Genomic DNA, 19,842 nt, shown 5'->3' with positions numbered 1-19,842 from the left:
CCAATCGATGAAATGGTGGAATAAAGATAAGTTATTTGTTCTTCTCCATCAGAGGGTAAGGACATTTTATCTGGGAATGATTTGTATGAGCTAACCACTCTCATAAAGTTAATTTGAAGCAGAAGAGAAGTGCTTTCATGACGGTTCAAAGCAAATAATGTCCATGTAGACACCTGAATTGAATAGAGGCCCCCCTGGTTGAGGTTTTGATTGATTAAGCAGGTTACCAAGTGCCATTTTAAGGGTTTAATGTCTAAATGAAGTGTGCCTTTCCAATGAGAATTGGAATACTAGACGGCATCACAAATAATAGGAGCTCACAAAGACAAATATTTCTAGTTACAGATGACAAATGTATCCGATTTCATATCAGGTTGGTGGTCAAAACTGTGACTTCTGGAAATGCCAATTGGGACTTTTTTGTATCGTTAAGATTTTTGGCAACTTGGGGCCACTATAAAATAGCTCACAAAACACACAACTATTATAACTACTTCATAAAGTCGGCATACATGTTAGGAAACAAATCGCACATCCAGGAGAAATGGGGCTACAATAGCATTATTTTGGATTCCCGTTTGTGATGAATTTATAAAAGAAAGTCCAATATTTACTCTCCATTAAGCTCGGTTTTGCGAACCTATGCAGACAACTATGATACAGAGACACCAGGCATTCATTCACACAACTTAATGTACTGCTGGACACTTTGAATAATCTCATAAACATTCAATATTGGTTTGTTAAGATGTACGTCTGAGCATAATGGCATACAGTTACTTATAGCTGCACTGTGCAGTAGTCAGGAGGTTACATTAAATGGGATGGAGGCACGGGAAATACATTTAGATTCCTATGGGGAAAGGCAGTGTAATAGAAAGGAATAAATGAAGATAAATGATGTTCAGTGTTTGCCAGGCTATCACACGCGCACACACGCACACAGACACTGAACTATTAAGGAGTAGGGTGGCGTCCCACTTCTCCCTTATCCAAACACCGCCACACCACAGCACTTAGGTTTATTATCATAATGTTCAGCCGCATGCCAAAGGTTCCAGACAAGTTAACAAAACCCGTAAGAGATGCAGGAAGCAACACACCCTGAACAAAGGCCGCTCAGGAAATAGGGGAATAGTGTAGCAAAAAGGGAGATCATACAAACAGATGTGTTGAGAATACTGTACTCCTGATATCAGAGAAAAGCACATCAGCATTTTAGGAACAACTGAACATGTGTCATGCATTTTGATTTCATAACTGCTTGCTTGTACGTGGTTGTGGTAAAGAACATAATGACAACATAAATGTAGGGGAGAAAACAACTAGAGAAGACCTGAAGTTTATACAGCTGTTTATTTTAAAGTGGACCTATCATGCTATATTTGAATAATATAGTGTAGGACCATACCTATATAAGGCATATTTATACTTTTTTTTTTTTTAAATACCAAACAGATCATGCATTTTAGCCATGCCTCAATTTGCTCAATTTGACAATTTATAGCTCTGTTTGTGCAGGGGCAGATTCAGTGAGAACAGCACCATCTACTGGCCTGGCATATGTACTACAGCGTCTCCAGCGCTTTCGAACGGCAATGGCCGTGGCGGTCTCCTCCTGATTGGTGGAGTTGGCCCAATAGCCGTAGCGCCACCGTCCTGACGTCAGGACAGTGTTCAAATCTGGATCAGTTTTTATCAGATCCGTTGCAGCCCCTTTTTTAGAGATTTGGGTATGGAGGAAAATAGAGAGGGTTGTGTTTTCTGACACTTGGTGAGTTCCCTGGAACACCGGGGACACATATTCATGTATAAAAGACGTACAAAAGTGCATTTTGCATGATAGGTCCCCTTTAAAGAATAAAATGGGCACAGGGTGGAAAGTCTACTTTGTTTGGATAGCAAAAGATGGCCCACATGGAAAGAATCACATTCCATCTTGAACAGCCAAAAATGTCTGTATTTTGTCAAGAGTCCTCTTTATACGGTGGCCCTGAAGTGCAAGACACCACAGCATTTCACAAAATGCCGCAGCATTTCAGAAAACGCCGCAGCATTTCAGAAAACGCCGCAGCATTTCACAAAACGCCGCAGCATTTCACAAAACGCCGCAGCATTTCACAAAACGCTACAGCATTTCACAAAACGCCGCAGCATTTCACAAAACGCTACAGCATTTCACAAAACGCCGCAGCATTTCACAAAACGCCGCAGCATTTCAGCCCCTCCCCCTCTCCAGCCGTCCACACTCACAACAACATCATACAGACATAAATAAAGCAGCGACTGTATTCGCCATGACATAGACAGTCTGTGTTTTGTATATGTTTAACTTTGGTCCAGTTTCTGAACAGATATGAGGAGCTGTGAGCTCTGAGTGTGTGCTAACAGCTAACGGCTGATGTGTAGGGGCATGTTGCTGGGTGCTGACCAATCACGAAAGCATCATTTCTTGACTGGCAGCAAAAACAACCAATCACAGCAGTGCTTCTCTGGCTGGCTCTGTCCAATCACAAACAAGAAGTGTTCTCCCTAAAGGAATACCCTTTCCGTCCAATGTGAAATGCTGTGGTGTTTTCTGAAATGCTGTAGCGTTTTCTGAAATGCTGTGGTGTTTTCTGAAATGCTGTGGCGTTTTCTGAAATGCTGTGGTGTTTTCTGAAATGCTGTAGCGTTTTCTGAAATGCTGTAGTGTTTTCTGAAATGCTGTGGTGTTTTCTGAAATGCTGTGGTGTTTTCTGAAATGCTGTAGCGTTTTCTGAAATGCTGTGGTGTTTTCTGAAATGCTGTAGCGTTTTCTGAAATGCTGTAGTGTTTTCTGAAATGCTGTGGTGTTTTCTGAAATGCTGTAGCGTTTTCTGAAATGCTGTAGTGTTTTCTGAAATGCTGTGGTGTTTTCTGAAATGCTGTGGTGTTTTCTGAAATGCTGTAGCGTTTTCTGAAATGCTGTGGTGTCTTGCACTTCAGGGCCACCGTATATTTAGGACCATCCGGGCCAAACCTTAAACATCCTGCAACATTTCGGAAACCTACAGTTAGAAAAATCCACAACAATCTAAACAACATTGATGTTAAAATAATAAATGTAATGTGAACATATTTAGTCTTTTAACAATTCTTATTCAAGTTACTTTGACTGTTTTGCTTTTAGAAAGCTGACAGGTTTAACTCGATGTTCTAAGTAGTTTGTTGAGGTACATATATGATAGACAATATTACAAACCACTGGTGTGTTCAGACAGAAAGTAAGTCTAATCTAAGATGTTGCACAATTGCATTAAATCTTAATGAAAATACTCAGATTGTCCAAATAAAATACTAGTTGATCCTAGGTGACTGTAGAAAATGCTGAGAAAAGAGACTAGAGTTTTACCCTACATTGTGTGAAGCTAAACATGATCTCAACTGGATTATGTGTTTGTCATTTTCATTTGTTTATAATTTACTTTGTGATTAATTAATTCAATGAAGCCTGCAAAAGAAGGTTATAATGGCTTGTCTGTCAGTAGGTAAAAATAAAAGGACACATAATGAAAGCAGAAAAAGCCAACAGGCAGCTCTGACTGTTCTGTTTAGCGTGGATGGATGAACTGTGCATTGTTTGAATACTCGACATCTCTCGCCCTCTGGTTGCGCAGGCAGGACTGACAGCGCTGTGTAATCCCTTATGCAACGCCGTGACGCAGCTACTGCCCCACCGTGCATCCCACCACCCACGCAGCTTCTGATCTGCACCCTCGTTCTTCCCCGACACTTCTTCACCTCTCAGGCAGCCTGCCTCCCACAACATGGTCGGCCTCTCCACTTAAAAACCTTCTCTTCATGACTCACTGCGTGTCTCTTGTATGTTGTTATCAGGGTCTGTGTTTAATGGAGAGTGTGTGCCATCCGTCTTGTGGACTCACAGCAGGAGATTATGAAAATCAGGCCAGAAATCACACACAGAGCACCGAGAAATGTACTTAAAAATACCCAAAACAAGCAGCCTCAGGGAAGGGCCGTCCCACTTACATAATGTAACCCTAACTGCAAGAAGGATGGATAAAGTAAAACTAAATGTTCACATTGTGAAACAGGGTAGTTTATATTATTTTCAGGACATCTTGGAATCGCAGCTTTAATCTTCAGAAACTAAAAAAGACACAGGATTAAATAATACTTTGTGTCATGAGTTTGAAATTGAAGTGAAAAGGCAATGTTTCTTGTTTGATAAATCTAAACTGGAAAAAAGAAGGTTACAGAACATGACCCTGTTGATTAAAGAAAGGAGGAATTGAGGACAAAAGTGGAGACACTGTTGCTTTGACGTTTGAAGCAAAGTCTTACTCAGCAAGTTGCTGGCTAGGGCTGCTACATACTGCAGTACAAAACTAGGCCTAAAAGCACTGTTTTAAAAAAAAAAGGTAAATAGCTCAGCACATGCCCATTAGCAACAAATGTATCCAATAATGTAAGTATTTTATGTATTTTTGAATCTTTCAGTGAACTGAGGCGAATCCATTCTGTAACAATGGTTACATACAGATATATTGTGTATGTATTGTACTGTTAGCTTTTGTTTCCTCTTACAAACATTGGATTGGTTTCAAACCATTATGAACGTCCAACAAGCAGCTCATGTTTCTTACACAATCTGACTTATTTTTAGCAATGTCTCCACACTCTTGGGAATTCACTTGGAAACAATATCATAACTGATGATAAGTTTTAAGCTGATACACAACTCCATGTCAAAGTGCTGAGCTGTTCCTGACCACAGTCTGTGAGAAGGACTGAGGGCTGAACCACAGTGAGAAGGTGTGAGATGGAGAGCAGCAGGATACCGGCAGTTGACACAGCTGAGGAGCAAATGAAAATGTTGGAGGTGTTGAAAGAGCAGAAAAAGTGTGTGAGAGCAAACCAGGAGACAGGAGGGCTGCAGGCATGTACGTCATCACACACTGGCCTCCCTGCAGCAGCTGTGAATGTCATCATCACACTAACTACTTCCGCCAATCAAAGCTGCTCATGGGAACACGGCATGTTGTTTTTCATGCTCTTTTTAACTTGCATAATCATCAACAAGTGACAACAGATGATGCAGCCCACTATGTCTAGATCCAGTTAAAAATATTCGACTTACTTTTGGGATTATAGCTGAACATAACAGCATTGTGCCCCCGTTCTTTGACTAACCGTGACGTCCGAGTCTGTGTAATCCGACCATATTACTCTAGCTTCTCCTTTCATCAATTAGAGACACATGTCATCACTCTGAAGGCTGTGCTTTCAGCTAAACTGTAAAGCTGCAACTTTTGGTTGAGTAATTGATCAGTAGATTATTAATTGCTCGTTTGATACAAACACAATTGCAAACCGTTTTGATAATCATTGGCGTTTAAAGAATTTTTCATGCAAAAGAATGCTAGAAAATGTTTTCAGCATTACAAATATGGAGATTTCCTGTCTGTCTGTTTGTTATATCAGTGACAAAACAAGACAATTCAAAAAGGCATCCATTAGACCTTGGGACACTGTTAGAGCCACAATGAAGTCAACGTTATTATTTAGATTCATAATTTGATAAATGAATTAATGATGTAAAATGATTTATATTGCCATGGTGAATATCTTTTGATGAAATGATTGTTTATTTTAAATCGTAAATATGATCTGTTTCCTTGTACCTTCCGGTGTTTAGTTAAGTGAGGTAATTGAGGACAGCCGCGGTGCTCTGAGACCTGATGAGACGGGGAGCGGAACAGTTTTTCGACCGCAAATTGTAAACAGAAATTAGTGTTGCAAATTGGACTGCAAAGTATAGTTTATATAGGAAAGTATATCGCCGAAATATTGAGTTATATTTGTTATTTTGAGACTATTTAAGTCAATACCTTTTTGTTCATAAATTACATTTTTTGACTGAAAACCTTCGGCTGCTTATTGCTTTGGATTGGATTGCGTGTCGTCAACCCCGCTCTATAGAGGCAAAAGGAAACTTTGGATGCCACTACAGACACTATGATGGATATTTGTCACTATTTTGTGATATTGTATAAACCAAACTATTAATTGATTAAACTAGAAAATAATCAACATTGTTAAAAAAGGTAGTTTCAGCCCTACTAAATAGTAAGGCTAACATGCTCAAAGTGACAATTATAGCACACGTTATACAGTAGGTATTATGTTTACCATGTTCACCCAAGAAATATTGGAAAAATACTCATTTGGGCCTGATTATGGCTTTGAGGGAAAGTCAGTGTATCACTAACATTAGTTAAAGCCATCCTAATTGGGACATGAATGTTTGTAACAAATAGCTATTAGGACATGTTACTCAAATGTTGAACTCATGGTGGTAACACAAGAGGAAAAAGTGATCAAGAAAGTCAGTAAAAACTCTATGTAAATCTATCTCTTAGTTTTTGAGATGTTTCAATCACAGCCAAAGAGGTGGACAGAGCCATCGTAGAGCCATGCCACTGCCAAGATACTCAGAACAGAACGACCAAAAGTGATGTAATAAGAGTAATGGAAGGACTTCATAGTCCACTCTCAGGTTATCCTGGATAAGAAGGGTTTCCCCTATCCAAGGACACTTTCCCCCAGTCAATGAGAGATGACGGGGCTTTACAGTAAAGTCGAGCTCTGGCATCTTATCTGGGCTGTTGACAAAACTGTAAATCTTATGTACTGCAGCAGCAGTTCCTTGGGACCCATTCTTAAAGGCGCTGCAGGAAAAGATGCAGCGACAGGGGTCAATCATGAGGTAAAAAAAGGGCCAAACATTTAATAGAAATGATATGGGTATAATAGTGGAGTAGGGAATATAATATTTCACAGTCCTTAGTATGCAAGGGGTGATAACATATGTTTGCACCATTTCAAAAAGGTAAAAGGTATACAAGCCCACAAGCATTATTTTAAAACTGTACATGATACAGTACAGAACATTGTTTCTTTATAGAGATGGTGAAACAAATACGTTTGTGTACAGGAAAAAAGGTAGGGTAAATTCTGAACTTGGGTGGATAATAATAGAGTAACTTTTGGAAGAACCAGTCTGTGGACTGTTATTAAGGAAGTTTAAAGTTTTGAAGTTTGGATGGTGGTTGGTTTTGGTGCATGGTCCATTTGCATTGAAATGGGGTCATTAATCAGAGCTCCAGGAAAGGAGGTGACAAGATATGGCAATTTGTAGGTAAAAGACATCGACTGATTAATAGCCGCTGAGCTTTGTACCTGAAAATTGGGCCAAAATCCCACAAGGTTTGACCAGAGGGGGAGCTCTGTGTGTGGTTGTGAGTGTGTTCATCTGCTGTATTCTTCAAGTATTCAGTATAAGAGACGTCACTTGCTCGAGTCAGGACAGACACTCATTAGACCGAGAGGAAAGACAAAATGAGTCCTGACCCGTTCCAGGCTCAGGGATCAGGGGTCTCTAAAGCTCGGCCCCTGCCTCCTGGTGCCCTCAGGCAGCTGTGAAGTCCAGCTGTGCACAAAACTCTGACTAAGGCCCCACTCACACGGGACCGTTTGCGTTTATGCACAGTATGCGTATTCAAAAAAGTCTTCCGTTCACATGCATTTGTTTCATTTAACATGTCTGTTCAAACGAGGCCGCTGGAAACGCTGTAGTACATATGCTGGGACTGCAAGTGGCGCTGTAACTTCCGCCAAAATACACCAAAAGCCGCGAAGAAGAGCAACCCGAGCAGCCCCGCTGCAATGTTGCCATGGCTACCCTTCTGTTTAAGCCCCGAAACTGAAACTGAAACTGAAAGAAACCGAATCTGTGGATATTGCATCCCGACCAAGAAGCACGTCTCCGTGGAGAGGACGGCTCAGAAAGAGAGAGATATTCTCTACAAACACCGGGTGAGATGCATCTTTGTCAATATAATGGATCAATGCATGAAATCTGACTCTGTTTATTTTGTTTAAGGAGTATATTGGGCGTTAACAATTCTGGTTTGCCTTTTATAATATTATTTCATTCAAGAACCCCTTGTGCGTTTAATTAACACAGCTATTTTTGATGCTACAGCAGTGAGCAGGAGAGGTAGGGAGAGGCGGGGCTATCGCTATTTTTTCAGGAAATATTCGTATCGAGGTGATTACACGGACTCGGTTGACCCCCCAGAGCGTTTCGTTTGCAAATCTATCCACCTTGGGACACGTTATTGTTTGTGGGGTCAGTTTCTATCGGCCTCGTGTAAATAATAGGGCTATACGCACGCGAAACTATGCAGATACAAGCAGTTTTCTCCTCGTGTAAACGGCGCCTAAGAATACCAAAGTGATCAAGAGAGGAGCCGTCTGTCCTTGAGGGTGGTGAAGAATGGGAAGGATTTGCAGATCAATGTTCAAATTAAAATGTCAAGATATTTAGGGCTCATTTTTGATCGATCTACAGACTACTTTCTCAAAGAATTGATTAATACATTTTTAAATAGCTAAAGATCCTGACATCTTTAGAAACGTTTTTTAACAATGAACATAAAACAAAAATGGTTTGTTTTAGACTAAAAGAAAACACAAAATATTCAATATTCAACTTTTGGCTTGATTTATTTGCCCGATTTTGATCAAATGTAGGGTGGTGTAACACGGCCAAGGATCCGACTGCAGGTGCAAATACACTATGATTCACTTTCCTCAACATTTCAAGGTAGGGCATTTGGCCCTGGAATAGGTTTGGGCTCTCTAAGTGCACTTCTAGTTTCCCTATAGTATTGTAATAGGAGAACACATGTCTAGGCTCTTTGTGTTCATTATACTGCATCATGTACAGAGATTGAAAGCAAGGCTTACAGTACAATATGGAGTGGGTGACCACCCCATGATTAAAGGAGTAATGCTTTGATGAGTGGGTCGCTGTTTTGTTTAAATCTCGTGCTTTCCTACCACACAGATTAGAACAAATAATGTGCTGACATGCAGGAGGCGGAAAACTAAGTGTTGGAAAAAAATAAATACAGGGCCTGTGTGACGTCCCTCTGCAAATACAAGCGAAAGCTGCTGAACAACATAAACAGGGATGTAAACCATGCGAGTTCTTAAATATGCAGATTTAAGAACGACTTTTAAAATGATTTATAAGGCAACATGCATTTAGTACATTTGTTAGGCTTTAGGGATAAACACCGCACGTTTTGCTGAGAAACACTGAATGTAAACATCAGGCTACTGTGCTTTTCCTGAAGAAAACCCTGCAGGGTACCTTCAAATGTTTTGCTTTTATGGTCTGAAGAGTTGCATTACAGCCAAGTAACACAAATACCATCAATTCATATGTGAATGAAAAGAAATGCACACAATTTACAATATAGCGGCTAATCATTCATATTATTCTTAACCCTTTCACGCAGGCTACTACAGTGGACAGTAGGGCTGCACGATATTGGAAATTGGATTTTTTTTTTCCTGCGATATATATTGCGATATGAAAACATACAGGAATTGAAGAAAATACCAGTTTTTTTCCCGCAAACCATCCTTTCTTGAACTTTAATGCTATACAATTGGTATTTTTTTAACTATATTTAACCGGATGAAGGATTTTAGTCACGGACGTCTGGATCTTAAGTTATCAGAGCAACAAGCTGAGCTAGCTCGGTTAGCAGCACCGAACTGCCCTGGAGAAACACATGAAACTACTTTATTCAGTGTTTTTACCTTTAATCACCGGGTCCGTTTGCTTTGGAGATTTGATTGTGATTGGTGGTTTGCTGTGCATGCAGAGCCTGCATGTCACTCACTCAAGTACCCCTGACATGAGAGCCGCGCAAGTTTTCCTTTTGTAGCAAGCAGCAAAAATAATTGTAACATGACGTGTTTGAGTTAATTTGCCTACTTAATATCGCAAGTCCTAAAATAAATCGCACGTCCACGCGGTGTGAATATCGCGCATGCGCATATCGCGATTATCGTCACGACACGATATATCGTGCAGCCCTAGTGGACAGCTTTTCAAAAGGTGTTTTCTTGTATGCATGGGTTTTGATGGCGAGGGCTGCGTCTCAGGTCGACTATTTTCATTTCCTCGGTCGTCGGTCCTCGGTATCACCGGAAGTTGATTTGTCTGCGCCATCTTGAGTAGCGTCCCATGGCTCTTATTTCTGCCGGAGGACCGAGGATCGAGGAGCGATAATGGAGGAGCGATAACCAAGGAACCACCAGACCATCCTCCGGTGAAATCCTCAGGCACTCGCTCCGCCCCCTTACTGTGTATCGCTCACTGATTGGACGATGCAGTGCATGCACTGATCTGATGCTTCTTGACATGAGAGCAGTTTCCCAGCGTAGTGAAGAAAATACATGAAACTCACGAGAGTCACTCCTCAGTCTATACTGTGTTTTGTTTTAATTAATGTATCATTCAGTTACAAATATGTGATATATCTGAACAACAAAGTGGTCAAAAATCATTTTATTCATTTATTGGAAACATTTTCATGATCGCTTTTTTCGTTTATACATTTTAAGAATGGCGTTTATCTTTTTTGAGAATGAGTTCTTATTTTATTTTATTTATTTGGGTCTACAACAGATGATACAAATGTATATGTCAGTAAATGTGTACTAACAGAGGCGGGGGTGTGTGTGAAAACAACGGGGACAGAGCTGCTGTCAGACATCAGCTGTGCGGCGTCATCACAAACGGACGTAGCTTCACATGACGCTCCGGAGGAACGGACTTCCCATTGCTCTTAAAACTCATTTCCCTGCTTCTCGTGGTTTCCTTGCGTCTCTCCATGCTTCCCTGGTGGGAGGAACTAAACGCAGGGAAACGACGCAAGTGAGGGACACAAGGATTCCATTTAACCGACCTGAGACGCAGCCATAGTTGCACCATCAGCCACTACATAGGACCCTATTGCATCATCCCATACACTGCCACTCAGTGGAAAGTCAGTGCAAGTTACATTTCTCTAAACCAAGATGGACGACAGAAAGCCAGATGGACCGAATCACTCGTCGATATCTTGCCAATCCTTTTATGGAAAGCGCCCCCTGCAGGTATAACAATGTTGGTGACATCAAGTAACAACTAAGGAATCATATAATTCATAAATTGTCAAAGTACTGATTTTATGTTTGCAGGAAATTATGATGAATCACCTGTCCACTAAAGTGGACGTCATGCATCACTGGCCATATTTCAACTAAACTTCATACTGTTACTGCTACTGTTGTTCTTGAAAATACTTCATTTGCAATATCTTTTTGGGCCGTAAATCAATATACTTATGTTATTATAATGTAATTTTAAGTTTGCACATCTTTATTTATCATTTTTTCCAAATGTACATGTCTTCAGTTCAAACTTTAACGCATACTGTCCACCTGGGTGGAAAAAATGTTTTTATATGTCCACCTGGGTGGAGCTAAATTTGAAAAAACTAGATAAAAATAAACTAAAGTTAAAATCTTGTTTTTCATGCCCCAAGAGCAATAAAAACACTTTCATAATTCATGCATGAAAGGGTTTCTGGTTAAAATGTGTGGTTGAGAACGAAGAGTATAGTTCAAATATACATTTATGATTAAAGAAACAGTTTGAATCATATTTGTTGTGTATTTTAATCAACGGTTTGTGTTGGAAAGATAAGAAGAACATGATTTGCTCGCATGTTATTTACAGAGGCTTGTTCCCATGCAGTCCAAGGTCAAAGAGTATTTACAAAACTGATTTGTGTGACTGACAACTTAATCAGATCAGATCAGAATCTCAGTAAACCCCATCTGCTATATCACAAGTTCAAAGAAAGATTGGAAGCTACATGAAAATCTATTCATAAGGAGAAAGAGGAAGGAAGGAGTGACGGTTGAGGCCAACTCTGCACTCATTGTGTTTAGTCAACATACAGCATGAGTCGTGGATTGAGCATATTGTCAGTGTTTCTTACCATGTGTTGCAGGATATTACAGCAGACTGCCAACAAAGCTAACAGATACAAATCCACACAGCACTCTTCCTTCAACAGAACAAAACAAAGTTAAACTCATGATGTATACAGATTAAACAAACCTTAGTATAGAAGCCTGTAGTTTAATTTGCACTACACACAGCTTATTGTTTAAGGAAAAATATCAGTGTCATTATTTTCTGTCAGTTTGAAACGCTGTGGTGTGGGAAACTGTGCCACATTACTAATTACAGCAAGCAACTAGCAGCAAGGGACTCAATTTAGCACAATGGGACACTACATAAACAAAGAAAACCCTAAATCAACATTTAATTTGACTCGACAGGCTCTCAGGAAATCTTAAAACACAACAAGGTCTTCACGTTGCTTCTGACAGCAAAACACCTCCCACTGAGTTCCCATTGTTGTTTTGGCTTCTAGAGTTTCTCCCTCACTATTTGTTTTTCAACGAGACGGTTTGCAGAGCTGTATAACACAGAGAATGGAGGGACTTGACCTCCAGTTAAACGTCTCAAGGGCAAAAATTCACAGCAGCAGCACGACTGAGAGGTGTCACTTACAGAAAACACATCATCTATTATGAAACAGGGGCTTTTAGACTAATAAATACTCACACCTTCATAACCTTTTTTCAAGATTCCACAAAGTCAAACAAGGTGTGTTCCAAAAAGAAGGGGTGAACTTTGGGTGAGGAAAAATAAGCTAAAGTGAGCACACCTGAAATGTGTGATATTCTCTCACAGCACAGGAACACTGTGTGTAAGCATGACTAAGGTAAATCCAGTAGATGAAGTTGAAGCAGGAAGTTGGTCTCTAAACTGTGATGGACGTTTACAACAGATAGTCTTGGTCAGAAGTTCTTTACTCCCCTTTGTTTTCTCTTCCATATACTTTAGGTTACCTGAGAGTTTGTTTAAACCCGTCTGATTTTCTGGCTGCTCGTCTTTCCTTCCCTGTCAGACTTCTTTATGGACGACAGAGTTGTTAAAAACAGTCCCAAAACTAGCAAAGAAGAACCAATCTGTAGTAAACCAGAATTATAGGTTGGTAAAATTCCCAGTTTTAAAACGCATGTCTTTTCAAGGAAAGAGTATTTTACTTTTAGTATATAAAAGCAATACTGATTGGCCTACTTCTTCTTAGACCGGTATGGAACTAATTAATGAATTAAATCGCAAGACGTGCTTTTTTTATCAATATTTGAATTTAGATTGGCGACTTAAACAAAGCTAGCTAATGTTTAAAAATTAAACCATTAAGCTAAACCAATGTTTAACGTTTTTTAATGGTTTGATGGAGCTAATGCATTTTCCGAGCAAAGCAAGCACAGCAAAGCTATCTGCGAATTTAAGCATGATGACAAACAGGTAAACAACCGTAGCTTATAATACGTCATTCAGTCTGTGTTTAAAACTGAAGAATAGTAAGATCTTTGCAACACGAGGTGGTGGTGCCCATGGGAAAACCAGTCTGGATTCTAGGAACACACTACCACTTAAGTCAATGGGGCGGTAAATCAACACCAAATTAAAGTTCCTTATAGTTGGTTTAAGATTTGTTGAACTTTCTTTTGTTACTGTATTAAGGACAATGAAAATGCAGTTTTATAACTAAGAAATGGTCTCATCCTTAAGCCAATTACACAAATAGATTCAACAAGAGATCCGAAATAAGCAGATTTAATGCTGGATTTAGAGTTGATAAAATGCAAAAAAAATCCCAATCCTAAATCTGCAGTCATTATATTCCTGTCATGTAGAACTCAATAACTCCCCGGGGATGCAACAACCCTGACATGCTGACGCAGCAGATCCTCTGAAGATGTTTGAGGGATGCTTGCCATGCGCTTAATAAAATCACTTGAGACATTATTAATGCAAATAAACTGTGGCCTCCCACTGTCAAGGCTCACAGTCCGCCCTTTTTCAGGCCTGCTGAGGTAAGCACTTGACCTCTGTGTGTTTAGGCTGGGAACAATTTGAATATAACATCCGGTTGAGCTGGGGTTTGAGGGCTGTGGGAGAGACTTTCCAATGTTAAGTTTGTTTCTTCTTCTTTGTTGTGTTATCATCTCGTTCTAAGTATTGGACATTTGTTTACAAATGAGGCAGCTGCGCCTAATAAATAGACGGAGCTTTTTTTAGCTTTGTTACTGAAGTATAAACACACTACAGAGCTGCTGTGCACACATGCAGCATACATCCAATTAACCAACAATAAAGTATTGTGTGGGAAACACTGAATTAAGTTCCTATTTCTTCCTAGTAACACACTAACTGTGGAGTTCTGGTCCCATGAAAAGTGCCTCTGTTTCGAGCCAAAAGTGGCTGCATACACATCACAGGGGGAATGCCATTCATTTTAAGAATTCACATATGCTATTGCTGGGCCCTAAGGCAAGTCATCCAAATCCTGTTAACCACTCTCTCTTACATACACACCAGGAAATAGACCACTGATTGTTTTGTGTTGTTATTGGCATGTAGAGTCTACCATTGTGTCCCAATAGACAATAAATGATCCTCTTGTAACCACGAGTTGACTACATTTTTGGTTCAATGCTTTCCAACAGAGCTGGAAGGTAAAGCTTATTTTTGGTATTAAAGCATTAAGCAAGTTCACAAAACTGGAACAATCTGTCCTAGACCAGAAAAGTAATAGGTGGGAGATTGTAGTGTGAATGCAAAGAAATCCATCTGTACCACAGATTTCACAAGCAAAGAACAGTATCCAGGTGTATGTTACTTGAGTAAAAAGATAAGAAAAGCAATAAGATTTGTTTTGGAGAGATGGATGCAGGGTTCCTTGATAAGGAAAATGTTGATTTATGGTCTGGAATGGAGTTGAGGTCCGAGCAGGAAATGAGTCCGTATACAAGAGGCACTTTGTTATGTCTAAACCCAGCAAACCTGCCATGCTTGATGCACACTTTGATAAAAAGGGAACTAAGACGGACCACAAAGACTGTATGGGGCCCTCCAGGATACATTTGACATTGTAAAATAAATAGTTTGACTTTCTGAGCAGAAAGAATACACTAAATTGCCTCAATGATTTACAGATAGTGTGTTTTAAAGCTAAAAAGGGAACAGCAGCAACCAGAAGCAATTAATTAAACCTTCGCACACCTGTGCACAGTTCGTACGTTACTTTCAGATGTGTCCGTAAACTTACAAAAGCAACGGGACACACGCATAGTGTTATAGTAACAAGCTTTTACTTGACGCTTGACATCATTCTTATAAATAGTACAATAAAATCAAGTAGAATCCTGGTTAACTTACCGTGTATGTTGCGGTGGACAGTCCGGGGCAGCCGCTCTACCAAGACTGCTAAGAAAATCTTGAAGCGACGTGTTCTTCTTCCTTTTTATATATCGTATTACACACACTTGTCACTTTACAAAGGTTTCTGTTAACTAAACAATATGTTAAATGTCTTTTTTTCTCGCTCTCGCGTCTCTTCCTGCCTCTGAAGGCGCGTCTGTTGTTGTGCGGGGAGCTGGACAGGCGTTGCTTGTGTTTACACACCGGACGCTAAGCTAGCGACAAACGAAACAACTATATCCGGTTAGGAATTTCAAAATAAGATAGCCTACTCTTTTACCCCTTGAGTAGGATCACAATTGATGAAAGCCCATTTCCGGCATTACAAGAAATGAATAAGATGAACATTTACAAAAAAGATTTTAAAAAAGATCATGTAAATCATTAAAATAAAAAACTCAAAATAATGAGTGACTCAGTACTGTCTTAAAATAATGATTTTGCACTTTGTCAAAACAATGAGAAATGTCAGCAAGAAAAGAACTAACTTATATCTCAAAACACTGATTTAATAACTCAAAATATAAACGTAATATCTTACAATAATGACCAACGTTCTCATCAGAATAATATCTCATTATTTTGAGTTTCTAAGGCATTATTCTGTTTTTCATAACATTAGCAGAAAGGGGCTTTATCACAAGAGGTTTAAGAGACTAAAATAAGAAAAAAGTAACATAGAAACTATAAAAGAGCAATTAGACAACATTGTGTCTAACAGTGGTGTGATTTTAGGAGCAGGGGCAGCAAATACATGTCTGTAAACCAGACAAATATATAATGTGATTAGTATAGCATACAGTCGTAATGATAATTGTCTGTTTCAAAAGATAAATAAAGTACAAATTAAATATAGTATTATGTTTTAAAGACAGTTAAACACATTCATATAACATAGTACATTATAATGCAGATAACATATGGTTGTGGAATCATCACCTCTTATATTAGAAGCTAATGGGGGAAAACACGATCAAAAACTGGCAAAGGAATATAAATTGCAGAGGCTATGAAATCTACAAATGAAGATTCAATGACAACACATATTATTGAACATAGCATATAAGCATAATACACTTTGACATAGACATAGTGTTGTTGGTTTCTGCAAAATTGCATGCTTTTATTTTGAACCCTAACTTGCAAGCTTCCGGTATTGTCCTGAGCGAATTGCCTGATTCACGTCTGAACTTCTCTCTCTCTCTCTCTCTCTCTCTCTCTCTCTCTCTCTCTCTCTCTCTCTCTCTCTCTCTCTCTCTCTCTCTCTCTCTCTCTCTCTCTCTCTCTCTCTCTCTCTCTCATACACACACACACATACACGTGCACTATTGCCCTACAAACCACAGTAGTAGCACACTTTATCTCCAAGTCTGACCTGAAGAACAGTAGGGTCTTTTATAATTACATTCTAAATATAAAAAAATACATTTTCCAAATACCTGGCAAACTATTGATTTTATACAATATTTCATATCAATATGGATAATGCAGCGATATCTTAGGCAAAACACTTAGTAAACACTTGGTATAGACAGATCCTAAATGAGCAGTGTTGAATAATGAGTAAATAAACACATTGAATCAGTGTTAAAGAGATACTAAAGGCCTTTAGTACAATAGTTTGTGATGAAGATAAAGTACCCTAGATTTCCAGACTGTTCCAGCACAACCGGTTCTTTGCTCTGTTTTCTCAGTATGTAGAACGAGGTCATACCTGACTAACCTCAACCCTCTCAGGCAAGCCTTTCTGCTCCAGAGGAGTAAAACAAGGCTATATACATAGTCCCACTGAGAGTTTCTAATCTGCGGCGCTGAATGTCACAATGTTTTTTTCACATAGGCAAGAAAATGAGATAAGGAGGATATTAATAATAATTGACATTCCCCGTTTGCATTTTTAGAACTGAACGTTGACCCCCCTGGCCCTGCATACCATAAGATAAGTTAATACTGTTTAAGTTACATTAACTAAATCTTGCTCACAATGGCAATGCACACTTTCTGTTGTTAATAAAGTGTAACATTGGCCATGTTAAGTGTGTTATCATGCCAAGATGTCCTGATATAGGCTGATGGGAATGTCATTAGTTTGGTATTTATTTGGGTACAAACCAAAGTACTGGAAACTTTAGATTAAATTAAGTCACAAGGGTTATTACAATTTATCCTCTGGGGACCATGAATTTGTGTTAAAGGTCCCATGTCATGCTTTTCCGGTTATTACCCGTCCCCTTGTGTGTTATGAAGGGTTTTATGCATGTAAACGGTCTGCAGAGTCAAAAACCCTCAAAATACACCCTGTAGCGAGTAAAACTCTAACACAGAAAAGACCTCCCCAAAACGCCTCGTTGGAGATTCCTCATTTTCCATTGTTTACTTCCTGGGTATCGCTACGTAGGGATACCCAGTAGCCATGCCCAGAGCTATGGCCGCACCCTCTGCCAGCCTTTCACGTAACAAAGCTTCCCAAAACCTTTCAGCGATTCATGCCGGATATGTACAGCGTAGGGCACTGAAGAACGATGCTGTTCCTACTTTGTTTGGACCAGCGGGAGATTCGGGTACACAACCTGTAAGTATTCATTGTTGTTTGTGTATTTATGATGTTTAAAACAAACAAGGTATCTACCACGACTGTTTAAATGGGTAAACGTTTTTCTACGTTGAAATGCTCTCCGCAGACCCATGCTCACAGCGTTATAAACCTTTTTCTTACTCAATTTCAAGCCACACTTATTGTTTTTACTTCGGCTGTGAGTGTTTGTGTGTGCTCAGGATGAGTTTTGCTTGTTCTCGCTGTATCGCCAAGCCTGTCTGCTCCTCCAGCAGTGTGTGTGTCTGTGTGTGCGAGCAGTGCTAACTGGGCTAACTAAGTTGCTAGCGTTTCCATATATCAACTCCAATGTTAGCAGATGGCCTTACATGTATCTCATCGCTGAAGAATGTCTGCAATCACACACGAAATACTAGCCGCGTTCACACCGGAGTACTTTCACCGTACTTTTCGCGTTTTAGTTCCGTGAGTACCCCTTATGTCGCGTTCACACCAAAAATCGTACTTAATCTCGGGTACTTTTACCCCCATTTTTAGAGCCAGCTCAGAGAGCGTACTTTTCTGTGGGTGAAAAGTGCTCCAAAAGTTCCCCAGTGCTGATTGGCTGGGCGAATTGCAAACCACGCCCGTACAACTCTGAAAATGTTGTGTAGAGCCGCCATTGTTTTTCCTCGCTACAAAAACACAACGCTCCGTGCGTTGTGTTTGTTTTTGAAAGCAGTTATGGCAAGCATCAAGAAATGATGAGGAGGTGTCGGCGCTTCTGGAGATCTACGCCGAGGAGGCGACCCAGGGAATGCTACTGAAGCCAGTTCGGTAGCTTTCACTCGACCTGGGAATTGTGCACAGCCGGCTAAATATAAAGAAACTCAGGACTACAAACGGCGGATTCAGTGGCCAACGATGACTACCACGATGAAGGTAAAATCAACTACATGCACTGGGGTTTTAATCTGCACAATAATGGTCTCAGATGTACTTTTATTTGCTCAGTAGATCAAGCTAGCCATGCTAGCCATAATAGGCTAACACCGGCCCCGGCTAGCTACATCTAGCTAGCTAGATATTCTCCGCTGTATGAAAACGTTTTGACTTGTGAATAACTGTGCAGTGTTTCTGTAATTTGCTTCACTAACTCATGGCACTAATCGTCTGTTTCAGGTGAGGATGGACAACTCTCGGGATTGGAAACAAGTGAGCTTTGCATTCTAGATCACAGCGCTTTGTCGTCCTCCTTACCAGCAACCAAACGCAAAGGTACACACACTGTAACTTTGTCTTGAAAGAACGTTACGCATCGAACTGATGTTCACAATCATGTTTATTTCATAATATTCATCATATTTTATGTTTAACTTGCCTCAACAACATTAAACAAAGTTCAAGCATACATGAAGCACTCTTCAAAAAGGAACAATCCTCCGTGTTTGAACCTCTTAAATCGCTGCATAGCCGATTTATTTGGACTGGATTATCCCAGAGGCCAAACATTCTTTATAACACAGTTTCAGATTTGTGAAACCTTAATTCTATTTGTGAAAATAAAAAAAAAGGGAGATTTCAGTGCTTTTTTTACATGTAGACCACATTAGACCAGGTCCTGATCTAAAACCACTATACCTAGACTCATCAAATCTGGACTGGATTATCCCAGAGAGTCAAAAGATTCTTTATAACACAGTTTCAGATTTGTGAAACCTTAATTCTATTTGTGAAAATACAAAAAACACATTCCTAGTATGTTGTAAAACTACATGGCGACTAAACTTGTATATTGTATATTGCTTATTTTCCCCTCTTAGGAAAGCGGACACGGGATGCGAATTTCTTTGACACCGCCCAGGCGTTGGAGGACCGGCGTGCCGTGGTGAATGAGTCGCTGCGTGGAGATCAGATGGTGCTGTTCACCAAGGCCCAGGAAACGGAGGACAAGATGCTCACCTCGATGGAGCGCCAGGCAGCAGATGGAGCGCCAGCAGCACCAGGATGAAGTGTGGGCGCTGCGCCATGAGGAAGCGTCGGCGCAGCGGCAGGATGAGCGACAAAC

At 40.0% G+C, this 19,842-nt stretch overlaps 1 protein-coding gene across 1 annotated transcript in view; it reads right to left on the bottom strand.

Annotated features, from left to right (window-relative positions):
* LOC117473501 (leucine zipper putative tumor suppressor 2 homolog) overlaps positions 1 to 15,415 on the bottom strand; it is a 38,395-nt gene extending 22,980 nt beyond the window's left edge. Inside the window, exon 1 of the mRNA XM_034119102.1 lies at positions 15,200 to 15,415. The gene's annotated coding sequence lies outside the window, so the exon portion shown is untranslated. The remainder of the gene's footprint in view (positions 1 to 15,199) is intronic.
* Positions 15,416 to 19,842: the final 4,427 nt, after the last annotated feature.

This window comes from Trematomus bernacchii, unplaced genomic scaffold, assembly GCF_902827165.1.
Source record: "Trematomus bernacchii unplaced genomic scaffold, fTreBer1.1, whole genome shotgun sequence".
In the NCBI taxonomy this organism is placed as follows: domain Eukaryota; kingdom Metazoa; phylum Chordata; class Actinopteri; order Perciformes; family Nototheniidae; genus Trematomus; species Trematomus bernacchii.
Note: the sequence above shows the minus strand (reverse complement) of the source record. Positions and strands in the feature narration are given on the sequence as shown.